This window comes from Sceloporus occidentalis, unplaced genomic scaffold (genome assembly GCF_023333645.1).
Source record: "Sceloporus occidentalis isolate IW3139 unplaced genomic scaffold, rSceOcc1.0.p SCAF_58, whole genome shotgun sequence".
Lineage (NCBI taxonomy): Eukaryota > Metazoa > Chordata > Lepidosauria > Squamata > Phrynosomatidae > Sceloporus > Sceloporus occidentalis.
Window position 1 is genome coordinate 5,202,292 of NW_028317038.1, and position 7,283 is coordinate 5,209,574.

Genomic DNA, 7,283 nt, shown 5'->3' on the forward strand with positions numbered 1-7,283 from the left:
CTCCACAAAGATAGGTCGATTAACCCCTTCGAGACAAAGGCTGATTTTACTTTTTGTACCCTTTGTGACAATGGCCTTTTTAACATTTCTGCGCTGCTTGTGTTTAGCTGTAATTTTCTTCTTTCCCGTTTACTGAACCCACACACATTAGATATTGTTTTTTTCAGGACAAGAAGGGCTTTCTTTAGATGACATTGTTTTGATTGTATCATATTATTTACTATTAAAAAAATTATAAAATATGGTGAAAAATTTAGAAAAAAATGACTGTTTCTAACTTTTAGTTGAAAAATCTTTTACTCATCTATAAAAGGTAATGAAAAAACCTGCTAAATAGATTCTACTATTTGTCCTGAGTTTAGAAATACCCAATGTTTTTATGTTTTTTTGCTTTTTTCTACCCATTATGGGGCAATAAGTACAGGTAGCGTTTTGCTATTTCAAAGCCATTTTTTCCAAATCTGGTAATTCTTCCCCCCATGTGCCATTTCGGGTATCTTTGAACCCGGCCAATGCAATTTACCCCATCAAGTCATATATTTTTGAAAACTAGACAGCCCAGGGTATTCCAAATGCTAGTATTTTAACTCTTTCCATGCACCATATCTACCACCAGTCTTTGTCAAACTTTATGGTAGTCATTTTTTTGCATTTGTTTTGTCATACACATTTTACTTCAGGTATGAATTAAAATGTTCTAGTTTATGTCACTATCACAAAACACCCCAATATGTGTTCAGCAACATCTCCTGAGCGCAGCGATACCCCACATGAATGATTTTGCCTGGCTGTTTGGGGGCAAAAGGGCCACATTTGGGGCATGCGCATTTTTCAATGTTGAACTTTGGCATTTGGGGATCCACTGCCCATGCCCTATTTGGTACATCTTTGAGCCGGGCCATTTCAGTGTGCCCAATAAACCCATATATTTTTGAAAACTAGACACCCCAGGGTATTTCAAATGCTAGTATTTTAACTCTTTCCATGCACCATATCTACCACCAGTCTTTGTCAAACTTTGTGGTAGTCATTTTTTTGCATTTGGTTTTCCACACACATTTTAATTCAGGTATGAATTAAAATGTTCTCGTATATGTCACTATCACAAAACACCCCAATATGTGTTCAGCAACATCTCCTGAGTACAGCGATACCTCACATGAATGATTTTGCCTGGCTGTTTTGGGGCAAAAGGGCCACATTTGGGGCATGCGCTTTTTTCAATGTTGAACTTTGGCATTTGGGATCCACTGCCCATGCCCTATTTGGTACATCTTTGAGCCAGGCCATTTCAGTGTGCCCAACAAAACCATATATTTTTCAAAACTAGACACCACAGGGTATTTTAAATGCTGGTATTTTAACTCTTTGCATGCACATATTTTACCACCAGCATTTTTTCAAAGTTTGCAGTAATATTTTTGTGTGTGTATTTTTCCCACACACACCTACTTTATGTATGAATTTACAGCTCCTGGTATATGCCGCTGTCACACGACACCCCATAATGTGTTCAGCAACATCTCCTGAGTGCAGTGATACCCCACATGCATGGGTGTGTCATTTTTTGGGGGAACTAAAAGGCCACATTTGGTACGTGTGCATTTTTCTAATTGGAAATTAGATGTGTGGCCATCCTTCCCCCCGTGTTAATTGGGACGTTGTTGAACCTGGCCCATTCAATTTACCCCATCAAATCATACATTTTTTAAAAGTAGACACCCCACGGGCATTTAATATGCCAGTATTTTAACTCTTTCCATGCGAGAATTGTTTTAAGCTAATATGCTAATTTTAGGACTTGCTCACAAAAATATATTTTTTATATATATATATATTTTTTTTATTTTTTTTTTAAAAAAATTTAACATTTTTTTTCAACTTGGAGGTTCCCCTGATAGTGACATCAGTGGGAAATGATTTTTACATTTTACTGTTTTTTTACTATTTTTTTCTAATTATTATTAATTTTATTTTATTTTTTAATTTATTTTTACTAATCACACTGTGATTAGAAAGCTGGGCTCCATTGACTTGCATGGTGAATGCAGTACCTGTATTCAACCTGCAAGTGGAGCCAAAGTTCTCTAGATGGTCTGGACTATCTAGCGAACTTTTAAAATTTGTGGTTCCTGTTACAGGACGGCGGCCATCTTCCTTGATGGCGAAGATTGCCGGCAGCTGCGGCTGTGACCGCTCTCCGGAGCGGTCACAGCCCATCAAAAGGTTAGTGTTTGGTGTCGCTGGATGCCTCCTGATCGAGGCATTCCAGCGACACCATTTAAGTTTAGGAGGCGATCATCGATCGCCTCCTAAACGCTTTTAAAACGGGCGTCCGCCGCCATACAAAGTATGGCGGATGTTGACGCTCCGTGGAGGGGCCAGAGATGGCCCCTTCGTGCCGATCGCGGCGTTGCTGAATGCCTCGAGGTCGAGGCATTCAGCAACGCTTTTTGGGTGCAGAAAGCGATAGTAGATCGCTTTCTGCACCCGTTTAAAGACGTGCCGGTCCTGGCACGTCAATTGTCGTAAAGCACATGCTTTTCCGTGCCGTGCCAGGACCGGCAATTGTCATTAAGGGGTTAATGACCTTTTTCTGAAGGTTGGGGATAGTATGAATGTTTTAATGTTTTACGTGTATATTGTAACTGTGGTCTTATTTTTTGATTTATGGTTTATTGTGTTTGAGTTAAGCCCTATGGACCTATTATTGAAACCTATTGGAACCTTTTACTGGGATTACTGCTTCGATTTGCTAATTGTAGACCTCGAAGAAATATCTTTATGACCCTTAAATTAATGACACTAAACAAGCAAGGGTTAAACTCACCTTATAAAAGATCTTATCTGTACGACCTTTTGCTCAAGGAAAATATTGACGTAGCATTCATTCAGGAGTCTCACTGGAAACAATACCAACCTCCCTTATGGAAATATCATAGATATCCATACATATATACTTCTTCCATGGTTAGTAAAAATAAAAGAGGGGTTGCAATTATCATTTCTCAGAAACTTAAATTTGAATATATCTTACATGAATCAGATAAAGAAGGTAGACGGGTAATTCTAGTTTGTAAAATAAATGATATTACTTACACACTGATGGCGCTTTATCCCCTAAATTTATAAATGATTCAATGGAAGAGTTGGAAAAAATAGCAAAAGGTCTAATTATTATAGCGGGAGATCTAAATTGTATTCAAGATCCTAAGATAGATCAGAAATCAACAACGAAAACAAAAATATATGATCATAAATAAAAGAAAAGAGCTGAAGCCTTTACAGCATCTCTATTTAAACATAATCTATACGATGTCTGGCGGACAATGCACCCAGAAGAGTTAGACTATACCTTTTACTCGGCTCCTCATAGATCATATACACGAATAGATACCTTTTTTATGTTAGGATTAACCTTGAATAGATGTTCATCTTCAACGATCGGTAATATTACCTGGTCAGATCACGCACCAGTTTTCATACAAATATTAGATAATCCCCACTATAAGAAACGATTTAGATGGCGCTTAGATTAACAAATATTAAATTCAGAAATGAATAAGGAGGAGCTTCGCAATCTTGTTTCTAGAAATGAATGACACAGGAGCAGTAGCGTACCTAGCGGGGGGCGGTCCGCACCTGGTGCCACTCATCAGGGGGGTGCCAACTTGGTATGTGTGGAATCTGTGGATTGGTAAGTGTGGATTGGTATGTGTGGATTGGTATGTGTGGAATCTGTGGAATGGTATGTGTGGATTGGTATGTGTGGAATCTGTGGATTGGTAAATGTGGATTGGTAAGTGTGGATTGGTAAGTGTGGATTGGTAAGTGTGGATTGGTAAATGTGGATTGGTAAATGTGGATTGGTAAATGTGGATTGGTATGTGTGGATTGGTATGTGTGGAATCTGTGGATTGGTATGTGTGGAATCTGTGGATTGGTATATGTGGATTGGTATGTGTGGAATCTGTGGATTGGTATGTGTGGAATCTGTGAATTGGTAAGTGTGGATTGGTATGTGTGGATTGGTATGTGTGGAATCTGTGGATTGGTAGTGTGTAATGTGTGGATTGGTAACTGTGGATTGGTATGTGTGGAATCTGTGGATTGGTATGTGTGGATTGGTATGTGTGGAATCTGTGGAATGGTAAGTGTGGATTGGTAAGTGTGTGAGAATGATGGGTGTTATGCTGTACCATTTCCAATGTCTTTTTCATTATGCTCTAAAGTACATCATAACTCCCATCACTCTATACTGTTCCATACAGTGGCAGAGCTGGGAGACAGAGGCCTTGCACCCCCACCGCAGGACTCCTGAAAGGTAAGTGAACTTCAAAGGGGGGAGAGGGTAGATAGTTAGGAGGGGGTAGATAGGGAGAAGGGAGTCAGAAGGAGGTGAGAATGGTTAGATAGGGAGAAAGGAGGGTAGCAAGAATATTGAAATAAAGAGTCAGAATGAGAGAGCAAAAATGAATGGATTAATATGTGGATGAAATTGTGTAAATGAGTGAGAGAATTAATAAATTTGTGAGAATGCATCAATGAATATGTGTAAATAATTTGTGTAAAAGAATAAATGATTGTGTGAATGAATTGTGTGAATGAAAGTGAATTAGTGACTGTAAAAGTGTTTGTGTTAATCATAGGTTGTCAGGGTCCACGAAGAAACCCACAACGCAGTGACTCACCTGAGTACCCGCTGACTGCGGGTACCAGCTCCCACGCCGCTGCTCTCACTGCTCCTGCCACAGTGCCGGTCTCAAAGAGCGAGCGCGCATGCTCCCACCTCTCCTTATTCACTCCTGAATGGAGAGGGCGGGGAACACACACCACCGTCAGCACGTTCAGGGGGAAGGGCGACCTCTGGTGGTAGCTTTAAAAATGAGCACTGAGAATCATTCAGTGCTCAGTTATTGTGCTGTTAAGAGCTACATTGTTGTTCTCTCCTGAGCCCTGTTATTTACCCTTGGCTTGTTACTGACTACGCTGCTATCTCCTACTCTGAACCTTTGGCTTGTTACTGACTACGCTGCTGTCTCCTATCCTGACCCTCTGGCTATTGTTACCGGCTACGCTGCTAAACCTTGGGTTTGATCTGGACTTTGCTGGGTTTTCCTGCATATCGGGTTCCTCACCTTGATCCTGACATAATAACTGAGCCCGTCATGGAACCCGCAGGATTGGCTGACACCATCGCTGCCCTTACACAGCAGTTGACCGGTTTTCAACAGACGCTCCAAGATATGCGGGCTGACCAACAGAATCTACGGCAACAGGTGCATCACCTGCAGTTACAACTGAGTGCACCTACCGAGCAAGTTCCACCTACTCCTTCTACGTCAGCACCCCCAGTCGCTGAGGGCGCTACTGCCCTTGAACCCCAAATCCCATTACCGGAAAGGTTTTCAGGAGATCATAAGGCCTATCGTGTTTTCATTATGTCCTGTGAGATCCTGTTTCGCCTTAAACCCCGGACCTACCCTACCGACTACGTCAAAGTACATACTGCTATAGCCTTACTCTCTGGTGAACCTCAACTCTGGGCACACCATCTTTTACACAGTAATAGCCCACTGTTGGACTCTTGGCATTCGTTCCGTGAAGCTCTGGATTCCCTCTATGAGGACCCCTTCAGAATGTCCTCTGCTGCTACTACTATACGTACCTTGAAACAAGGCCGGCGGCCAGTAGAGGAATACATCACAGAGTTTCGGCGTCTGGCCTTAGAGTCTAACTGGAACGAACCAGCACTCCATGACCAATTTCGCTGGGGTTTATCGGAGGCCATAAAGGATGAATTAGCCCGCACTTCTGTTCCGTCCTCTTTGGAAGAGTTTGTGCGCCTGGCCACACAAATTGATAGAAGGCTCCGGCAGAGGCGATCTGAGCGACAAGCCACGTCTTCTAGCTGGACACCTGTACGTACCCTTCCCAGGGCACTCTCTCCTCCTTCTACAGAGGAACCCATGCAGATCGGCATAATTCGAGGGCCACTCTCGGATGCGGAAAAAGAACGTCGCAGAGCCCTGAACCTCTGTATGTACTGTGGTAGACCTGGCCATACCTACAAAGACTGTAGAACCCGTAACCGCTATACTCAGGGTAAGAAACCAACCACCCTGTTTCATGTTAATTCTGGAAGAAATCCTTGTCTATCACCTCACTTATCCATTTCCGTATCTTTGCAGTGGATTAAAGGGGACATCCGTCTCCCAGCCATGATAGATTCCGGCGCCAGCGGAAACTTCATTGACGCCAAGACACTTCAGATTTTGAACATCCCTACACGTTACAAGAAAACTCCTGTCTCTATCCAACTAGTGGACGGAAGCCCTCTTAAGACCGGCCCTATTGTAAGGGAGACCATCCCTTTGACCCTCCAAATAGGGGTCGGCCATGTTGAGACCATCCAATTCGACGTTGTTCCTTCTCCGGTATCTCCTATTATCCTGGGCATCCCATGGCTTAGGAAGCATAATCCTTGTATCACCTGGGAGTCTGGCGTACTCCAATTTACTTCCACTCAGTGCACCATCCGTTGCATAAAGACTGAATCCATCTGCCACACACAAGTTATGCTTTTACAAGAAATTCCCCTTCCCTATTATCAATTCAAAGATGTCTTCGAGAAGAAAAGTGCCGATAAACTTCCCCCCTCCAGACCGTATGACTGTCCTATCGACCTTTTGCCAGGTGCGGCTATCCCCTTCGGCCGTATCTATCCCCTCTCAGAGCCAGAACTCATCACATTAAAAGAATATATAAAGGATAACCTGGCGAAAGGGAACTCAATAACATCACGGTGAAGAATCGCTACCCGTTACCCTTAATCTCGGAGTTACTAGAGCATGTGCGTTCTGCTAAAATCTTCACCAAGCTGGACCTCCGTGGGGCGTACAATCTGGTCAGAATACGGAAGGAGGCAGTACCTCACCTCTGAGCTACGCCAGTTCCACGACCTATCACACTATAAAATCAATCTACAAAAATCGGAAATTCTGGGTGTACGTGTTGCTTCCTCTGTTAAATCGCAGATACGATCTGCCCACCCTTTCCGATGGACGGACTCCTCCCTTACCTACCTGGGGGTACATATTCCGGAGGACTTATCTACGCTGGTTGAGGTGAACTTCACCCCCCTGCTATCCTCAGTCGCCAAGGACCTTAAGAAATGGTCCTTTGGCCACATCTCCTGGTTTGGGAGAGTCAGAGTTCTTAAAATGAATATTCTCCCACGCCTGTTGTATCTGCTCCAGACCCTTCCCGTTTATCTGACGCAG